This window comes from Lycium barbarum, chromosome 4, assembly GCF_019175385.1.
Source record: "Lycium barbarum isolate Lr01 chromosome 4, ASM1917538v2, whole genome shotgun sequence".
NCBI classification, from domain to species: Eukaryota; Viridiplantae; Streptophyta; class Magnoliopsida; order Solanales; family Solanaceae; genus Lycium; species Lycium barbarum.
Window position 1 is genome coordinate 30,270,757 of NC_083340.1, and position 22,533 is coordinate 30,293,289.

A 22,533-nucleotide genomic window follows, 5' to 3' on the forward strand; every position below is an offset into this window, starting at 1 on the left:
GTCAGTTTGTTAACAATGTCAAGTTGTCCCAGAGAACGCTTATCGTGAATTTTAGCAGCATAATAAATGTTGCTCCATTTTACTGGATTTTGGTTGTCTAGTGACATGTAAATTTGATATGTTTGGTTAGTTTTTGTTTAAGATGGAACCGAGCAAGCAGATTTCAATTAGTGTCTTTTTCTAATTTACACTAATTCTTTCCATGTTGTTTGGACCTACACACCCGTAATAAAAGTCTTGGGCATAGACCAATATTTTAAGGAATTTGAGCAAGATGGGTTACAAATTCAAGACCCATTTTAAAGGAAAAGAGCAGAAAAACTCATTTTTTTAAAAAGTCTTTTTCCTTCTTGCGTGCTTAGATCAAGATTCTTTATAATTGTATTATTTTAACTTTTTCTTTGGATTAGTTAAACATTAAGAGCAGACAGACTCTCACCCGTTTGAATACTTTTACATGTACACTACAATGAAGTGGCGTGGATTGGAGTTCAACCACAACATACAATGGAGTCAACGCAAGAGGAGTCGTCGCCCCAAGGTCCAAGCGGTACCAGGTACATCGAGAAATGAGGAAAAAGACTGGTTGTAACTTCATCTTGTATGAAGCGCACATATAGCTTTATAAAAAATAAAGCAACTTGTTACTCCATCCTTTCTAATTTCGTATGTCACTCTTTATAAGGCTCAAAACTTGACAACTTTTAATACTACGCTAATTAAACTATGACATGCTTTCATACAATCTAAATGTCAAAACATTTTTTTTAGCTTCACACGGCTTTCTTAAATGCTTAAATATTTTATTTAGTGCTCTTGAACATTCAAAAGAATTCTTTTCATCTCTTTTTAAGACGTGAGAGTTGATCATACAAAAATAGAATAGAGGGAAGTAACATCACATTGGGCCCATTCTCAGCCTTGTCATGTACTGATTCTACATTTTTCTACCCTTGACTTTAAATTTATATATATTATTAATTTATTATTTATTTCAGTCCTTTACATTGAATTTGCCACCAAGATTAAGGTGGCGCACATATTACTAATCATTTCTTTTTCTATTGCGAGATGTTAAAGTTCACGGGGTTTGATATAACACACTATGTGAAAACAAAGAATAATTAAAGGATGGATTTTCTGGTACATGACGTTTGGAGGTTTACCGCTCGTAGACTACCATTATTATAACTGATCCTCATCTTTTCTTAATTTTATTTCCCTTGTATGCAATGTGGATTACCTGTTAAACGCATGCTTTGCGTGTGCTAGTTAAGTTTTGGTACTTATTTTCCGAGTTGTATTTCACTTTAAGTTGCAAGCAAGATGGAATTTGTATCTTAGTCTTAAATTGTATTTGTCATAAGGCATGTAATAAAGGAGCTAGTCTTACATTCACAAATCTTTATTTTCATGTGTTTGCCTCTTAGTTCATTTACATATTTTATTTCTTTATTTATGTTAACTTAGAATTAATGATTGAGTTTGCATAAAGCTTAGCGACTTTAGGCTAATTTAATTAAGAAAAATAATGAAATGAGCTTTCATGTTTAGTTTCCAGTTTACTTAGTTCTTCAATAATTTATAAACTATTTTTCATACTTCATCAACCTTTTCAAAGAAAAAAAAAAGGGAAAAGAGTTCAAAACACACTACAACTTTGGCCGAAATTGCTATAACATACTCCAACTTTGCGGGGGTCCTATGACCCCCCTAAACTACTTTAAAGTGGAATTATTAGCCCCTAGGTGCTGAGGTGACAAAGAGATTGTATGTCACTCTCTCAAAGAGAGTGAGAGAAGAAACGAAAATGTTTAAAATTTATTTTATAAGCAGTTTTTAGAAATATCTATTTTTCATTTTTTCATTTTCCTTTTCATACGTTTCTCTTCATCCCCTTTGTTGGGTTTCTCAACCACCATGTTATATCCCGTATTTTTGTACGATGGATTATTCGTAAGTTAATCGACATAAGTTCAAGGACAAGATTATTTTTGGGATATGAGACAAGGACTTTTTAATCCCGATTTTTAATATTGCACGGTTTGCTAGTTAATAACAATTAGTGTAGAAATATTAGTAAAGATTAGGAATTAATTAACCATGATTAGATTATTAAGTGGGGATTTATAATTAATTAAGTTAATTAATGTGCTGAATGGACCCCACTATAACATGGCCAAATCTGATTGGTCCATGCTATAGTGGGACACGTGTCCAATGGAGGGGCTGCATATATAGTGCATTTGATGACTAATGAATCACACTTCATCCTCTCATTTTCTTGAAAGCAAATTCATAGCTTAGCCATGGCAACTCACGGCCATGGCAGCTCTTGAACAGCTCACGGCCAGCCCTCCTCTTTACAATTAAATTGATAATCTTCAAGTTGAATTAGAGAAAGGAATAGAAACTACAACAGCCATGGCAGCTCACGGCCATGGCAGCCCTTGATCAACCCAAGCTTTGATAGCAAAAGAATTAAATTCCTAAGGTGTTCTAAGTATTTAAAGGAGCAGCAAGGTTAGAGTTTAAGTTGAAGAAGATGAAGTGGTGCAAATGGTGCAAGTTATTGTAGGTCTGTCCTAATTAAACTTGAGGTAAAATTTCTTATTTTGTCATGAAATTGGAGTTAATGATGTTGTAATGGAGAGATTAAATTGTATTAAGTGGAATTGGAAGTAAAAAGATTGCATGATTAATGTTGGCGTGTAAGTGGGCAGAATTGGAGTTGTTCCAATTAGATTGGGTTTGATTGTTATTGTTGTTATTAATGTTATGGATTATGTTTTAAAAGTGAAAGGAAAGCTTAAATCATGCTAGAAATTTGTATTGATTTCATGGGCTGTTTTAGGACTTGTTGTGATATTAGGATAGTTTCCTTGCATATAGTAGTTGATGTCGTTGTTGTGTTGTTGCTGATATGAATCACCAAACTTGGAAGAAAGAAACGTATAAAATATCGTATACGAGCGTATGTGGTTTGTTTGATATATTCTTAGATGTTCGTGAGATTATCGGGCATTGTTATGTTGTGATTAAAGGCTGATTGGGAATGTTGTGCGGGCTATCTCGGGGTATCCTTGGACCTTGTTTTGGGCTAGTTCTTGATATAATAACTTGGACGTGTGGTTGTTGATGTTGACTTGGTCGTTTTACAGTTGGCTTGAATGAATGGGAGATGAACAATATAGGAGAAATGCCGCCCAATTTTCTAGAAATAAGCTGCTAACGTTGAAATACGTTTTAAACCTTTCCGTAGCTTAACCATAGTTCTTAACGTTTTAATATAGGTTGAGGTACTTCGAACAGCGTATTCGTATTGTATCGCGGATAAGCGTTAAAGGTATGTAAAGCTATCCCTTCCTTCTTTTGGCATGATCTTTATGAAACAAACAGACGACGGGCATATAACTCCAAGAAGTTCCTATTCTTAGAGACACTAGGATGGCTAATGTCTTTGATTTCCAGAACCTATTTCATTATATTTTGATACGTGTCTATGATTCCTGAAGTTCTATTTGACATGATCCATAATGACATTCGAGGGGCATTTGACATAACTGTTGTCTTTGATACTCAAGTGTTAGTTATTCTACTTATTCTATTGAGTCTCAGATGATGATTTAGTTTGCATATGGTTGCTCACTACTCTGCTCGTGCATACTGTTAATATATCTTTCACCGAGTCCCGGGCCGGGTATGTTTTCGTGCACAGTTTCACTGCATTGTTCACCGAGTCCCTCACAGAGGGTCGGGTACGGTATATATATATATATATATATATATATATATATATATATATATATATATATATATATATATATATATATATATATGATGATGTGATTATGGCGCCGAGTATGGTATATGATGACTTATTCAACGAGTCCCATAATGGGCCGGATATGGTATATGATATAGACATGCATGATTTTCATATCGTAAGGCACAGGTGCATTGGTATCGTTGATTATCATACTTGCCTCCTGTAATCGTTTATGCAGTTGTGATTTTCCTTATTGCATTACATGTTTTATATACTCAGTATATATTCCGTACTGACCCCCTTTCTTCAGGGGCTGCGTTTCATGCCCGCAGGTACAGATACTCGATTTGGTGATCCTCCAGCTTAGGACTTCTGCTCAGCTGTTTGGAGAGCTCCATTGTTTCAAAGCCTAGATATTTTGGTACAGATCTTCTATATAGACTTATATATATACCCAGGGGTACGGCGGGGCCCTGTCCCGTCACATTTCACTCTTGTACTCTTAGAGGTCTGTAGACATGTGTGGGTTGTATATAAGTTTTGGTCTGCTGTGTCTATATGGTTTTGCTTTGGATATCCCCGTGTATAGTGGCAGCCTTGTCGGCTTGCGTATCGTGTTATTGTTATGCTTTGGATATCCCCGTGTATAGTGGCAGCCTTGTCGGCTTGCATATTGTGTTATTGTTATGTTGTGACTCCTCGGGAGACAGGTTTATGATATGGGGTGTTGCGAACCCTTCGTTTGTTTTTACAAGTTTCCATATTATCCTTAGTTCCAGTTTGACTATATGTAACAGGTTCGTATACGGGTGTCCAGTTCGAGCACTAGTCATGGCCCATGGGGTTGGGTCGTGACACACCATTAACAAATGAAGCATTGATGCTCTTCAACAAGTTTGCTTTCAAGGAACTCAACCTATGAGTTTTCAACAGATTAATCACCTAGATAATCGAAAATCCGCCGAGCACCACCATTTCTCTGTTCAACTCCGGTGACCTATTTGTTTCTTTGATTTCATCTCCTCTTTGTCCCTCGAAACCCAAAAGATAAAATCAAATAAAATTCGGAGTCCCGAATCTTCAGATCAATCGGGATGATGGCCGAAAATGTGAATTTTGTTTTTCAGATGATTTGGGTTTTCTATTGATTTGAATTTCTCAACGGAGTTTCTACTAATTTAGTCTAAAAGGGAGTTTTTGAGATGTTTTTGTTGGATTTTAATGTGAGATCCTCTACATAGTAAAGGTCTAAATTGAGAGGTTAGGTGTTAATGGTGGAAGAAGGTATAGAAAAAGTAGAGAAATAAAGAAGAAGTAGGGAAAATTCTGAAGAAGAAAAATTTAATGGTTAATACAGTGTCAGGCGCGTGTATTTCACCCCTGGACATAAATTTGATTTCGACTTTTAAGGAGGTAATAATTCCACTTTAAAATAGTCCAGGGGGGTCATAGGATCCCCGCTAAGTTGAAGTGTGTTATAGCAATTTCGGCCAAAGTTGAAGTGTGTTTTGAAACCTTTTCCAAAAAAAAAAAAAAAAAAAAAATGCTTATCGGAATTAGTAGTTAATTTTGTTTGCTCAGCTATTCATTTTTTTGATCTAGTATAGTTAAAGGTAATGAAGAATTTTTTCTTGCCAAGTTACTAATAATGAATAATTTTGCATTCCTAATTACTTAGCTATTTGGACTAATTTAATTTAATATTCAATATTTTCTTCGTTAAATCCCACATAGTTTTAAATCCAGCAGGGACCCACAGTTGTGGACCTCGAAAGGTGCTTAACACCTTCCTTTTGAGGTAATTTGAATCCTTACCCGATCTTTGGTGACATAGACTAGTTTTAAATAGAGTTGTTTGCATTATTAGTAGTAAATGGTGCCCTAATGCACCTTAATTTGTTAGGTGGCGACTCTTCTCTTTTAAATCCACTAAAAGAGTTGTCACGTGTCTTAGCCCGTCTTCCACGGGGAAAATGAGGCGCGACAATCACTTTTGTGGTTACGATTTGAAATTCATTCATTGTTTCATAATTATTTAAAATTAAGTTATTTTTAATGTGAAAATTATATTTGAAGAATTATGGTAAAACTATGCTCTATACAAGTGCAATACATATGCATTTCTCATAAACAATTCAGAAGTTCCACGCAATCATCAACATAGCAGATCTTTTAATCTCGCTTTTCGGTATTATAAATATTTGATTTTAAAGTAGAAAGACCACACATTTTAAGCCTTTCCTGCTTTAATGTTGGTTGCGTAAATAGGTTATGTGGTGTTCAACGTACTACAAAGTAACAAACTTAGATAACTTATTAGATACTCACTCAGACACAGTGGCATATGTAGAAATTTTCATAACGGTATCACATTTTATACCAAGAATAAATAAACAAAACACTATAAAGTCATATTAAAAAAATACAATATAAATAAAACACAATTCTTGTATATGACTATAACTCTTCTCAATGAGTATTCATCTCATTAAAAATAATATTAAATACTTTTTTTATATGTATATAATGCATCAAACGATCACAAAAAAATTTATCATTCATTTGATTTGAACAGAGATGAAAGGAAAGTAAAAAGAAAAATATAGCAGAATAACTACGAAAGCAGCAACCTGTTTGAAAATATATTGTTTGTTGCCAAACATTATTAAAGCTACTCTGGGCACTGGTTATCTTAAAAGGAGTAAGGGGTCGTTTGGTACACGGTATAAAGTGGGATATCTCAGTATTAATTTTAGGATTAATTTTGTACCATATTTGATAGAAGGTATAAAGTTATCCTGAGATTAATTTATACCTTCTATAAAATAGAGTATAAAATGAAGCCCAAACTTAATGATGTATTCCCACCTTATCCCTTTAATTTTGGGATTATTTTATCCTATCTGGGAGATGGGATAAATTAGTCCCGGGATTATAATTCCGAGATAATTTAGTCCGCATACCAAACGACCCCTAACTTCTAAGAGGTTTAGTTTCCTTTAGTAGATGAGGCGCAAAAAAATTTTAAACACCAAAATGAAGCTGCCAGGTTCGAACTCACGACTACAACTACAAAGCTAAGGCAACTGACTAACTGAACTACACATGTCATTATGTCAAACAATGTTATTTACTTGCATCTGCTTAAGCAGACAGCTTGCGAGTAGCTCAAGCAGATAGCTTGTGAGTGGCTCAAGCAGGTAGCTTGCATGTAGCTCAAGCAGGCTGCTTGTCAGCAGTTCTGGAAAGCCTCGCAACAGCTTCTTTTCTTCTATAAATAGGAAGTCATTCAGTTCATTTGTACATCAATTGAAAGATCAATAAAATCTATCTCTCCCTTAGCTTATTTGTTATATTCCTTGTTGTCGTGTACTTTTAATTTTATTTCATAACACGTTATCAGCATGAGACTCTGCCATAAACACTTATTTTGAAAATACTTGAAGAAAGAAAAGTCAAGAATTTTCTTTCTGCATGATGTATTAATTAGACAGAGGAGTTGGCTTGCTATTTCCTTTCAATATCAACTAATATTTCGAATTGTTTTTTTATCCATGTATTAATTTATATGGTGGGAAGGAGAATCACTCCAGGAACCCATTAAGGCATGAGCACTTCCTTGCTTTTTAATTGGAATTGAAATCAAGACAAAAGTTCTTGGACGTAGGATGTGGAATTGGAAGACAGTCAAGAGAAATTGCTCATTTAGCTCTACCTCAGTTACCAGCCTCAACAATAACGAATAACAAATAGCTAGGGGACAGGTATTGACTTTAATTATTGAATATGAGGAACTTAATTGATTCACTTAGCGGTTCATGCTTCAAATTGTTTCCGAAGAACAATAATGTAAATTTCATATCTCTAAATGGCTAAATGAGAATTTGCAAGAAATATATGATCACCAGAAGTGATAATATTTCCTATGCATTGTTGTGGCTATAATTGGAGATGTGTTAAAGAAAAATTCTCTACATCACATATATGCCTCGATTTGCTCCTAAAGTAGCAATATCTTAAAAGAGGTTCTAAACTATCACGATTTGATTTGCTTAAGGCACGTTCAGATGATTATGTTCCATTTCTGAAAAATGAGAACTTTTGAAAAAAGCTATAAATATAGATTCATTACCTGAAGTGAATGTGATAATATTTAGTAAAGCTTATCAGTACAGTCGTGCATTTGGTTGTAAAAATATCACGACTTACCTCCAGAAGAGGTAGAATATTTGCGAATAAATATTTTGAATATTCTATGCTTTATTCCTAAGGTAGTAAAGTCTTTAATTCTATTGCCAAAGTAGTAGAACTTTTGAAATCTACTCCTGAAGTAGTAGATATCTAAAATTAAAGTCTTGAAGAGGTTATATCTGACCATTTATCCTAGATCATAACTGTTACGATCGGAAGACAAATTGTAGTAGACCTGAAGTTTACTAGCAATAAAAATAGTTATCATATTGAGACTACAAATGATTGGAAGAATGAATATCTCCAAGTTATTATGGGTAAGAAATACATATGTAAAAAGTTACCCGAGCATGATGAGATCACCTGCTACAATAAACCAGAAATTTATCGACATAAAATCTCATGCAATAGGAAACAATAAGTTTATTTAAACAAATAGCACTCGTCATTGTAAACTTGAAGTTTACTATTACAAATAATTTTATCAGTTGATATGACTGTTTGGCCATCCTGATTTAAATTTGATGTGCTAATTGAGTATTCGAAATATATTGAAGAACCAAAAGATTCTTCAAGAATTTGTTAGTGTTGCTTGTTCTCATGATAAGTTGATTACACCAGTTAATGTTAGGACTAAATCCCCTAAATTCTGGAAAATATAGGTGAATGTGGGCCCTTTCACCTACGATGTGATGTCTTAAATGGATGCATCTGTGAGACGGTCACATGTATGTTTATTGTTAAAGGCAGTTTGACATTTACGAAGTTGCTTGCTCAAAGGAATTGAGTTGGAAGCACAATTTTCAGAATATGTAAACATGACAATTCATCTTGATAATGTTGATTTATATCTAAGTTTGTTTAGTATTGGATGCCTCCCTAAACCCTTCCTTATGAGAACAGAGCTTCGGATGTTGGTCGGAAATATGATATGATGCATACAACCGCACTTGTATGCTTCAGACCAATAAATTATGATAAATTCTCCCCTTATAATTGATTCACGGTTAGGAACTAGATATTTTTATCTTATAGCTTTTGATGTGTGGTATATGATTAATGGATATACCACGATGCACACAGATGGATTTCCCAAAGAAAATGGGGATATGTGTTAGTTTTTCTAACATAAGAGAAAGAGAATAAGCAGCTAAAAAATATGTCGTGAATTATCATCAGTATGATCCTCAAATAATTCAAGTCAAATGCTGGAAGCATTTGCTGACCCAACTATTTCATATTTCGTCTGTAAAATGCTCTTATGTCCCTGAAGGACAGAGTCTCTAGCATGCATGGAGCATGGTAGACCAACTGTTTCAAATGTAATAATCCTTGAAAAAGGGGAGGAGCAAATGATCAAAATGATCATAATAAGGAGGCAAAAGAGCCTATGCATAACACTTCATGAAACCTTATGGGAGGTTCAGGTACTTGAAAATAATGAAGTGATGAGATCTCAGTAAATTATGTCAAATTGTGAACCAATACAAAATGATATCTCGTCGATGATGATATAATATGGCGGGATATATTGTATAAGATTGTGAGGATTTGAGTTCTACGTCTCTTAAAGCATGCTGATGTAGAAATAATTACCAAGTGATATGATGCATCTTGGTAATCGTAAAACTTATTAGACCTGTAGTCCAGACATTAGAAGATGTCACACCATTTAACTACTAAATGGATGTTGTCACAGTCTATATGTCTTACTTGGTAAAATTAAAAAAATTCTGAATGATTCAAAATCGCCGAAGCATATACAAGTTTTTGGAGAACTTGTTCATAATCCTTATATGGATTAAATCAGCTAAGGTGAATGTGATTTAATCACCTTAGTGAATATTCATTGACGAAGGGTACAAAGATGACCCTGTTTACCCTTGTCTCTTTTTGATAATCAGAACCTTTCATATTATTGTGCAAGTTGATGACTTGAATATTTGAGCTCTTGAAGGGTTTCCAAAAGCGGTAGATTATCTGCTAAAAGAAGTTGAAATGATAAAATCATATTAGTCCTGAAGTACCATATATTTGTGCAATTGATGCATCTATTTATCTTGCTACAACTATGAGCATGATATAATAGCTCTCTTTCATAGAGATATTGAAATAAGATCAATTACATATTGCATATGAAAGCCCTGACATAAATGTGTTTGTCCTAACAAATATTATTAAGTGTTTTGGATATACAAGACATTCATATGATCGACATAAGAGTTCGATCCAGATATGCTATCAATTCCATGAAGGATTACTGTCATACCATGTTATTTTACTGACAGTCAAATCATAGAAAGATAATGGCAGTTTATAAAGCAAATCAAGAATGTACTTGGCGTGACTGCAACAATACTATATGGCGATGATACAACTCTATCTAAGGAATGAAGATGCAGATCATCAACCAGTTCGTCAATTGATAATTTGACAGATTTGATCGCAAATGCACTGCGAACCTCAAGATATGATAAGTTGGTATACAAGATTGGAGCACATCATCTTCAAGAATTATGTGATGATTTAATCAGGGGGAGTAAAATACGCGTTGTACTCTTTTGCCCTTAACCAAGGTTTTGTCCCATTTGGATTTTCCTGGTAAGGTTTTTAACGAGGCAGCTAGCAATGCGTATTACTAGACATGTGTACTCTTTTTCCTTCACTTGGATTTTTTCCCATTGAGTTTTTCCTAGTAAGGTTTTAACGAGACACATTATCTATTAATGAACATCTAAGGGGGAGTGTTATAAATACACTGTATTTTGAATGTCCATTCAAATACACGATTTCACCGATAAACTTGCATTTGTATAAACTTGCAATCAAGCAGGCAGCTTGCAAGTAGCTCGTGCAAGCAGGTTGCAAGCAGTTCCCTAAAAAGCCTTGCAGCAGCTTCCTCATGCTTGCAATCAAGGCAGCTTGCGAGTAGCTCAACCAGGCAGCTTGCGAGTAGCTCAACCAGGCAGCTTGTCAGCAGCTTCTGAAAAGCCCTGCAATAACTTCATTTCTTCTATAAATAGGAAGTCAATTCAGTTCATTTGTACATTGATTGAAAGAGCAATAAAATATCTCTCTTTCCCCAGCTTCGGCTATATCTCTTGTTGTCGTATACTTTTAATACTATTTTGGAAAAAGGTCAAATATATCCCTCTACTATCGAAAAAGGGCCACGTATTCCCTCGTTATACTTTGGATCCAAATATACCCCCGCCGTTATACTATTAGTTCAAATATACCCTTTTTCCATTAAAATTGTCTAAGGTTGACATCCAACCCTACGTAACACTGACATTTGATGAGCTGTAGAATGCCACCTCAACGCCCCTAACTCATTTTACCCTCTCCTCTATTTGTTCTTCCATCACCATTACTTCCACTATGACCATGATCTTTTGTGAGGCTGTTATGGCATTCGTAGAAGCTTAAACTGGACAAGATTGAACTTTTTTTTTTTTTTTTACCATTGGTTATGCTAAGTAAGAATTGGAGTAGAAAAGATAATCAGTGTTGCAAACATGAATTTCGGTAAAACTGGATGACTCTCCCATGTTCCGTAAATAGCTTTGTTCTTCTCTAATTACAACTGTTTCTCTGCTTTTTACGCTCGCATTAGATTTAAAAATAGGAAAAAGGAAATGGGTCTGTTGGTTTCTCTCTTGTATTCATTTTCATCAGTTGCCATTTGCTTTAAAAGTAAATTAGCAAGTTTACTAAACTGGTTGCTAAATAGTGGAAACATTAAAATGAGAGAATCACCCATCTAACCTCATAATTTATAGAAGAGTTGAGTTTGCTGCTGCTGACAACAAATACATTTCATTAGTTGTGGTAACGGTGGTGGAGGGGAAGAAACTTTTACTGGTGGAAGAACAAAAAGAATAACAAAACTTTTAGTGGTGGAAGAACAAAAAGAGGGGAGGGGTAAAATGTCTGTCACGTGACATCCACCCCATCAAATGTTAGTGCTACGTAGAATTGAAGAGCAAAGGGCTAAAATGATTTCTTATCTATGGGAGTAGGTTCATTTTGGTCCTTCAAATATAAATTGGGCATATTTAATCCCTTAACTTTGCTAAAGTAGTGCACTTTTTATCTCCCTAACAGACCCCGTTTAAAAAATAACGGTCCTAAGGCCACGGACTTCTAAACCCATCTGGACAAAACTACTAAACTCAATTGTCTATCCTTCCAATTTCATACGCACCGAAAAAAGCCCTAGCCACTCTGTAAAAATCCTTGATCAGCTGGAACAAGAAAACTCAAGTGAAGAAGCTGATTTTTTCTCCTACAATAATGATTATTAGATCTCATGATAGAAATACCCAATTATGGTAAGAATTTTAGCAAGAAACACCATCTGGATATCATTAAACTAAAAAAGTGATTCTTCACTAGATGTTGATTCCGTTTCTCATTCTTTAATATATTTGCTAACTTTTATGCAACACATGATAGCTTCAGTATATTATAATAAGGTTACCAGTAAATAGTATTAAATTTCTTCAATAATTTTGTGCAATGCATGATACAACAGAAGCTTTTTGAATAAAAAACTGAAATAAAGACAAGAAATAAGGAACAAAAAAGTGTCGCTGACATAGGATTTTGTGTTTGTCATTGTTTAATCGTTGGTGAATTAGGTCCTCCCGCATTAACATGTCTTTTTCTTCTTGTCCGATTACTATGCAAAATGCCAACCTTTGCTGCCTCTTCTGGTATTCCATCCATCCAATCGATGTCTTTACGAACCCAAAACTCATTTTTTAAAATAGTCAGCTATGATGCTCAGCTCAAGAGGATCCAGCGTCGTGGACCTTAGGTCCTAACTCCTAAGGCGTCGTGGACCCATTTTTGCTCGAGGATTGAATGTCTATCTTAGACTACTTTAACGGATGAGGAGTATATTTGATCTTTTTCCGATATTATTTCATAACAGAACATTATATATACAAACTTATACATATATTTATATAACACAAGCCGCTTTGACGTTATCACCTGTTTCCTTAAAAAATTAACCCGAGAATCACTTACCTCTCAAACATTTACCATACAGGGTTAGTTTAATCTTTTACCAAGTATATACTACAAGAAAGTATAGAAATGACAACAAAAAAATTTAATATTTGGCAACAACTTAATTTTATTGTTGGCAAATGAACTTTTTTCTTGCCAAAAAATTTAATTTTGTTGTCATAGTATTGATTAGTTTTGCAAAAAGTACTTTTGACAACAAAAAAAATTTGTTGCACGTTGTTGCAATAACAACTGTACGTTGTTGGGAAAAGTCTATGCAACAAAAGAAAAAATTGTTGTCAAAAGTACTTTTTGCAATAATAATCCATCTATGGCAACAAAAATAATTTTGTTGCCAAATATATTTTTTCTTGTAGTGTATAATTTATACTATCCAAATCTTCCTTCTTCTTCTTCTTTTTTTTCTACAGCAAAAGGGTATATTCTTAGCTGAATCTTTTAGTTAGGTTTAGCAACTGATTATCTGATGACAGGCTAAACTTCTTTGTTCCTAATTTACATTGCTTGCTCTTGCTGTTCTAGTGCCTCTTAATTGAACATATACAACTCTTACAGTGACATTGATAAACTTTCCATTTCTCAAATGTTCTAGAGGTTAGGGGTATTTTTGGCCCTTTGCCGCATACTTTAATACTAAGTAAGTTGTTACTTTCTTCTTTTGTACCAACTAGGCAACTAGTAGCATCATGTCAAAAAAAATTTGCTGGATTCACGATGCGGGTTTGAAGTTGTAAATCTATTTTCTTTACAAACTCATCATTAGATTTAGATTTTGTTTGTGGTATAGTTATTTTGGGCCAATATGTGCCCTGATACCAAGTTCTAATGGATTGTAACTACTTATAATAGCAAACACAAGTATCCGAAAGATTTAAAAAATTTATTGATAATATGGGAATGGTTACAAGTTCTAAGCTATCACAATTCTCAAAAGCTTGGAACTATCTTCAATGGTGGACTGCCCGAGATAGAAAGAGAGAATGATGTGAGGAAGATGAGAAATAGGTTGAAGATAGTAGAGCGAAAGAAATAATCTAGGAGAGGATAGGAAAATACCAGAAATCAGTTAATGTCTTTGCTTCCAGCTGTGTTCGATATAATACACTCCATAACCATCTAATTAATTGGAGCCATTAGATCTAACTCGTTGTACTCGATCTCAGCCATTCATTTAAGTCCTCACATGCACTCAGGTGCTCACTTAATTGCTAAGCTTGGCCCATGTGCACTCCACCGACTCTTAACCCCTTTATAAATCCGGACTAGCTCACTTTCCCAATTCGCTTCTCATTCAACCCTAATTTACTCCATCGCCGCTTATTCTCCAATTCATTTCTAATTCAACCCTAATCTACTCCATCACCGCTTATTCATCATAGATCGTTACAATAGCACGGGCGATTCCCCACTACTATATTGAAAAATGGTGATCTACATATGCAAAAAATGGTAAACCTATAACTTGCTGACTTTCTTTTGTGAAAGTATAAAATCCCAATTCACATTTTATGCACAGATAGCCACATAAATCAATCAATTTTGAGTCATTTTCATGTTACACCAAGGATTATAAGGCCAGCAGAAATGCTTCCTCACATTCCAGAATCACTCTTACTAAACCCAGGTCGTTGATTCTTTAGGGTCCACAATTATAAAATACTGTGTATGTATACTAATACTAGCCATGATCTTAAGGTCGAAATATATAGTTTAAAGAGTGACTTTTGAAGAAGAGTTGATGATTTCCCGGCTGGAAGCAGACGGTTTGGTTCGGCTAAGTTGGTCAATGGAAAGCTTCATTGGGTTAATATTGATAGTAATCCTTGGTGTAATGAGGGGGACATCATTTCTTTTGATTTGGCTGACGAGAAATGGGGAAAGTTGGAGAAGCCCTTGCTATGGAAAAGGAGATCTTTGTTTGAACCTTGGAGTGTTCGGAAGTGATCTTTGCATGTTTCATGACTATGAGAAAACTTGCGCTGATGTGTGGATTATGAAGGAATATGGGGTCAAAGAGTCTTGGACAAAAATATATACCATCAACTTTTTCTCATGATATTTCTAATGTGTGGTTTCCACTTTTTTGCAAGTCACATAAATGTGAAGTTTTGCTTGCATTTCAATCAACATTCATGATATACAATCCAAAGGATGACTCGATCAGGTATCTAGAGGTCGCCAACTCTAGTTACTGTTTTGCTGAGGATTTCTACGTTGAGAGCCTAGTTTGTCCTTTTGCAAATGACATTGGGTGATCCAATTCATTAGATATTGGTGATCAGTGCAGAGGAAACTGCATTTACTATGAAAACAAAGGTATAATAGTGGACATCTTGGGGAAGTTACCGCCAGCATACTATGATTATGACTTTGATCATGATTTTTACTGTGGTGGTTGTAGTTTTACTGGTGATGATGATTATGGTCCAATTCAGGCTGATGGTGTTGTCAAACTTAGCAGCAATGATGGCATGATTGACAAGAATGACCTTGGTAGCAATTCTTCTGGTGGTCTTAGCAAGGAACTGAAACTTAGATATAAAGGATCACATGGTGATCACTCGGGTATCTTTACCTTACAAGATGGTAAACTTGGTTCAGTGTTATCCTTCCTCGAATATGCAGATACATTCCGGCCACCACCATCTTGGCTTAATACTGAGGATCAGGCAGCTTCTTCAGCCGCGCTCAACTGTTGCCCTTTTTTTTTATAAGCTTATGCTACTTTGATTGGTATACTAGCTAATGACCGGAAGATTTAGGAACTTTGTTTCTGAACTCAATGCCTTTTTTTTATTCACACCTTTTTAATTTATTCTTCTGTACTAATCTATGTTATATTAGTAGTTCTTTTGGTGTTAAGTTGATTATCCTTTGGGAAAACTTACTTGCATTGTTACCATTTAGTGCTAAAGATGTATTCTGGTGCAAGTGTCGCATTGCGTCTACTCATTTGTAACAGGTGTTATTGCCTTCGAGAAGATGAAAATTTACTTGTGTAATTACATTTTTGTGCTAAAGGGTACTCTTGTGCAAGTGTAACATTGCATCTACTCTTTTGTGAGACAAATGACATGCCTTTTAAAAGATGGAGCACCTTGCTGTGCTGAGACCAAAAGTACCAGATAAACTAGACGTTAACATAAATAAATAGCCTATAGTAATCTGTGTGAATGCTCAGGTCTTTCGAGCTGAAAGGACACTGAGTTCTTAATCAAACTCTGTTATCTGTGAATTTGCAAGCCATCTTCACCATTTTCCTTTCTACTCTATTACGTTAATGTTACTCAATTTGGAAATATCTGGATGTATAATGAATTACAGCCAGGAACTCTTGAGCAGCTGAGAGTTGAACTGGCATGTTCTCCTCTGGTTCATTTAGGATTAATACTACTCAAATGATTTGAACGTAGACGAGGGACGAACCGTGACGCATGATTTGGTGCTTGTACATTATCTCTGTCATGCATTTAGGATATGCGGCGTACCGGCAGTGGGACATCATCACTACTTGATTATAACCTAAAATATTAGCATCTCCTATATGTTTCTTCCCTATTACAATTACTAACTTCTTTTTGTGTTAGGCAGTGTATCTCACTGCAACATTAACCAAATTTAGTTATATTGTAGATTTTAATGAGAAATGCTTGTTGGTAGCTCTTTTTACATTTTCCTGCGGGTCCTACTAGCAAGCACCAAGCTTGTTGACTGAACCTGAAATTTTCTATTCTACTCTTCCACAACACTCCTTAGCACATTTGAGGGTGACCGTATAAAGTTTAACCACAAAAAAGGCTTCCAAATTGTTGGACAAAATGATGTTCAATATGTATATTCAAGATTAATACTTCGCTTCATTAATTTATTACACTTGAATGATCTTTCTAATAAAAGTAACTAATTTTAATCACATAGCATATGACATATGCCAAGGAGGTCTTAAGATGCCATTTAAAAATATTGATAACCAAAAGCTGAAATCAATGAATGAAGAAAACAAGATTGGAAAATTTTCGGATGTCAGCCTTTAGATCAATTTTGTGTACAGCTGTATAGTACAAAATAATATAGTACAAAAATCGAATATTTTGAACGGCGAAGGCTCAAATATGCCCCCTAACTTTTGCGAAATTGCACACATATACCCGTCGTTAAAATCTTGGCTCGAGTATGCCCCCAACGTTTTTTTTTTTGCACCAAATCTGCCCTTATACTAACGGTGCCCACTTGAACTCGGGTTCCCCTATTTTTTTGACCCGTACCCGATGCCCCGCCCGAACCCAACAAATTAATACCCATTCTCAGTATCATTCAATCTCATTTCACTCTCTCTTCTTCACCTCTTCTTCAATGGAGACCGACCCATTTCACTAAAAAATTAGGGTTGTAAATTCCTCTTAGATTGAATGATATTTTAACTAGTTTAGCTTTATTGTTTGATTTTGCTCATTATTGCTCTTGAAATGTCTGAAAATTCGAGCTCGTCAACTGGTCGGGTTTGTGGTTGTGGAGTTGTTGCACTCCATTTGACTTCGTGGACTCCAAATAACCCCGATAGACGCTTTTTCAGGTGCCATAAGTGTCACGACCCAACCCCGTAGGCCGCGACTAGTGTCCGTGCTGGACACCCATACGTACCCTATAACCCAAACTAGAATATAAGCAGAATATACATATACAGAAGTCGAATGGCTTTACTAATTATCGCAGACAAACAGACATATCGCACAGAAGCCGATAAGGCTATCATAGAACATAGCAACCCAAAACATATACACAACCCACATGTATGTCTGCAGACCTCTACGAACAACAAACAGATCATAAGACGGGACAGGGCCCCGTCATACCCCTGAATAACATACATATGTGCAACAGAAGAGTCTGTACCCAAAATATAGGCTCCGGACAAAGGAGCACTCCAAGATAGCAGAATAGAATCCTAAGCGGGCGGATCAACAAATCGATCGTCTGTACCTGCGTGGCATGAAACGCAGCCCCCGAAAAAAGGGGGTCAGTACGGAAAATGTACTGAATATGTAAAGCACGGAACATAGTGAACAAAGTCATAACCGAAGCAGAAGGTATAGGAAATGAACGGAATATCCAGAATATCAAAATGCTGATCATAAAGCATAAATAGTGCATGCAGATAACATATGTCATATCTGGTCCCATTACGAGACTGGATAAACAGAACGTGGTCGCCACCCCGACACTGGCGCCACAACACAGCATAACTCCAGAGTAGGGAATAACTCCGTAACATATCATATCAGAATGTGCACATGTCAAACATATCAGATGGCCATATCATATCATATCATCATATATCAGAATATGTGTACATGACACATCATACTCCACAACCCATGTACATGTATACCTGCCCCCTCACATCGAGGCGCGGCGAACAATGCAGTGGAATACGCGTGATAACATATCCTGGCCCGGGCTCAGTGAAGGAAACATTGAGGCATCCACGAATGGAGTAGTGAGAAACTAATGCAATATAAAATATAGCATATTTACGGAGACTCAATAGCATAACTTAGATGACAAACCATATAACAGAAACGGAGCAGTAATCATAGTGTATGTCTTTCGGATATCACAATGGTATATGTCAAAATAAGCTTTCTGAAATCATTTTCATGTTTCAAAATACATTATGGGACTTATCAAAATAATTCAAACAAATGTCATATAGTAGTTAGACGAGTAACCAAGAGTTTCCTTTGAATTCTACTTCAAAATAAGTCAAACGGAACAAATCAGAAAAATCCGGGAATAGTGGGCCCACCTCGGGTCAAATGAGGTGGCGTACATAATTTACGTATGTTACACTTCATAACATCACTTATGAGAGTTTTAAAGTAATCGGGTCCTATTTGTGCAAGTTCTAGATGTTTAGGCAATTTTTCCAACTATTCATGACATATTCAATTCAATTCTACTGAATGAAAAAGGGCAAATTTAGGTGCAGATTTCTAAGAGTAGAGTCGTCCCCACGGCTCGTATCCAAGCCTATCATACCTAGGACATGCCAAGAGAATGAAAAACAAAGCTTTACATACCTTATTTGCCTTTTACGCCTATCCAAATTCAAGTCCCGTTTCCTCCAAAATCTACAATTGGTCACATTTACCAAATATTAATTATTAGGCTTTAGGAATTTAATCTCAACCCAATACTTGTCTACAAAAATTTGAGCAGCATTTTCTTTATACAACTCGCCTAACCCAAAACAAAATTTTAATAACATTGATGTACCCACGTTCTTCATTTTTTTTTTTTTTTAATAGCATAGTTGTATATACGTTCAATGCATATGTTGTATATATATCCCTCCTAATTTATCTAATTGAGGAGCATGATCCCATTCATTAATTAGGTTCCCTCCTTTTGCATTAAGTGTTCTACATGTGTCCTGTGCATATATATTTTTAACGAATTGGCTGCTATGCATACTTATCACTTAAAAAAATATGATATGCTTCATTAACTAACCACCACATATCTTGAATAATTACTCTCCACGTATAAAGCTCTAGTGAAGCTTAGTCAAAGTAAGTGACTCCATTAAGAAAGTGTTAGCGTTATAAATGCTCCCACCACAATTTCCAGCAATAAATTTTGTAGTTCCCATTTCACAATTTAATTATGATTTGGACGCATTTAAATATATCTAGTAAAGGAGAATTATTATCTACGTTCAACAGTGGTCTTTCAACACTTAATAACCATTATGCTTTCCAACATTCTACCATTTTTTTTTATATATAGCAATCTGTTTCATCACGTATGAGTCAAACAATCTACTCCAACCCATAACATATTTATACAATTACTATGACTTAAACTCACGGCTTCCGATCACCGTCCCGTGAGTTCTTAACAAATACATACCTTTTATTGCTCATACGAGCTCGTAGAAGGTCGCAGACTAAGGATCATACTTGGATCACCTTCGTAAAAGCTTCCCCGATATTTTACTTCATTATAGAGTACAGTTCACCTTGCTTTGAAGCTCTTGAAGAAGAGGAGAGAAATCTTGTCTGCCAATAGCTGGAGCAAAAACGCTACATCCATCTTAATATTGAAGAAAATGTTTTTAATGTCTCATGGAAGGTTGTCCGTATATGGCCTTGATGAGGCGGTGAACTCTCAAATAAAGGGCACTTTTATTACTTAGCTACAAGGTTAACTCATTTCTACATTAATTACTTAATATGGTAGGTAACTCCTTGTATATATCTGTAGACATAATCACGTGAAAACACATGACAAAAGTTAATGACATTGGAGAGTGTTCTTTTGTCCTTTCTACCACATGGCAAGTATTAATGTGGTTAGATATTATTTTAATACTTTATGAAATGCTCATAAATGGTTACTATAATTTGAAGTAGAATTTGACAGCAACTTATATTCTTGGAAAAATAATAATAATAAATTTACAACGTTAAAATAAAACACTTAGGCAAATAAATGTTTACCATACTTTGGAAGTGTATATATATTTTATCAAAACTGATTTTTTTCCAACTAATATCAAGAGTACGAATATTTTAATTCTCAAAACGGTAAAAGATACCTTTTGTTTTTATGAGAAAATAATTTCTATCTTTATTCAAATAAATTTTCAAACCTCAACAAAACTTATTTTCTTCGATTTGTTTAACCTCAAATCCTTACGGTACATGTGTACCATCACTTTAACCACCTATAAATTTGGGGGATAACCTCGTGTCCGTTACTAATATCATTTAACTCGCACGCTTTCCGATGTACGAAAATACAGGATATAACAATAAGCCCGATGTAAGCTAGCTCTTTTCTTTTTCATGGTGTAATTTGTTTTGTGATTGATTTTCATTTTTTTTTTTGTTTTGCCGTTAATTTTCTGTTTGTCGAAGGCATTATCTTGTGGATAACTGGGTATGGGAAGACATAAATTTTCAACAAGAGCTATCCAAGTGATCAACAAATTGAAATGTGAAAAGGATGCTCTCATTAGTGAAAACAATATTTTGAGGAGTGAAAATGATGCGCTTATTAACGAAAACAAGTTTTTGAAGGATAAAGTTGAGTTTCTTCAACTTGAAGCTTTGAAGGAAATTGTGGATGAACTTGAGGCGAACTCTTCAACAATTCATAATGATGATTTTAAGGAAATTGTTGATGAACTTGAGGCCAATTCTTCAACTATTGATAATGTGACTTTTAAGGACGTTGTGCATGATCTTGAGGCTTCTTCTATCGATAATGAAGATTTTAAAGAAGTAGTGGACGTGGTTGATGCTTCTTGTATTGGCGGAAGTGTTTGGAATTTGTCGATAAAATTTTATGTTGTATTATTGTGTTGCTTTGTTTGGTTTGTGTTTAGTTACATGTTATGAGGGAAGATTTGAAAAATTGATCTAATGTAAGGGTTGGAACATTTGGTTTGTGGCTTTAGGAGTTCTGCTATTTAGATGCAATGCGATGTAATGGTTTCGTTGCTAGTGTTAGGTAATGTTTTCGTTACAAGTGTTTTTGATGTTAGGTAATGTTATGCAATGGTTTCGTTGTAACTCTTTTGACGTTTGGAATGCAATGAAAGTTTGATCCCTAGTGTTTTTGTGTCTTCATGTTCTTGTTCCTTTATGGTTTTGTTGCAAATTCTGATTGTAATTAGGATCTTTAATTCATACCAATGTCTAAAACACTTGCATCTTTACTTCATCTTTCAAATTTTGTTGCTAACATTCAAAGCGGAAAGAGATTACATAAATAAAACGATTACTTAAATAGAAATACGGAGACCTAATCCTCTATTTCTATGATTTCCGTCTCAACATTAACAAAGAAGGTTATGTGCTCTTCAACTTCGCAAGCTTGAAAACGTAACACCATTCCTATTGTCAGGTCGTTAGCGTCGAGAAATTTTTTCCAACCTTTACATAAGTGCTTGTATCTGCCAACCTTGTACTTCATGTAGTATGCGCCACCGTTGTAAAGCACGACTGCTTCGCGGTTGTATCTTGGTAGAAATTGGAAAACATCAGGAGGAAAGATGAAATCGTCATTTTCAACGTACGATTTGGTTAATTTTTTGTCAAACATCACTAGAATGTCGGTCATTTTTGTTGGAGATAGGGTTGCCTAGAATGGGATAGACAAAATGAATTTTGTGGGGTGTGTTAACAAATCTGAGCAAGGCCTACTGATTTATAGTGCATTGTGAGTTATTACCTTCACCAAATAAATGAGTAATTGCCAACATCTAACCCCCCGACCAACTATTTAATGGTTTGACCATATAAATGTCCCTATCTACACGGTCTTGGCAACATACATTCATAAAGGTTCAAAGTACCAAGACATTGGCCACTGATATTCATAATCACATTCACATTCACATGTCAACCGTAACAGTCACATTCACATTCAACCTGAAATTCATATTCACATTCACATGTCAACAGTCGACATGTCAAATGTGTCAATGAATTCACAAAAAAACAATCTGCTACAGCAGCTAAGAT

The 22,533-nt window shown here is 35.1% G+C and overlaps 1 long non-coding RNA gene across 1 annotated transcript; it reads right to left on the minus strand.

Moving 5' to 3' along the window:
- Positions 1–17,461: 17,461 nt before the first annotated feature.
- On the minus strand, positions 17,462–20,230 carry LOC132638336 (uncharacterized). The gene is made up of 3 exons (XR_009581680.1): positions 19,913–20,230; positions 19,081–19,131; positions 17,462–17,980 (listed from the first exon to the last, which is right to left on the minus strand). It is a non-coding gene; the product is annotated as an uncharacterized LOC132638336 (long non-coding RNA).
- Between the last annotated feature and the right edge of the window lie 2,303 nt (positions 20,231–22,533).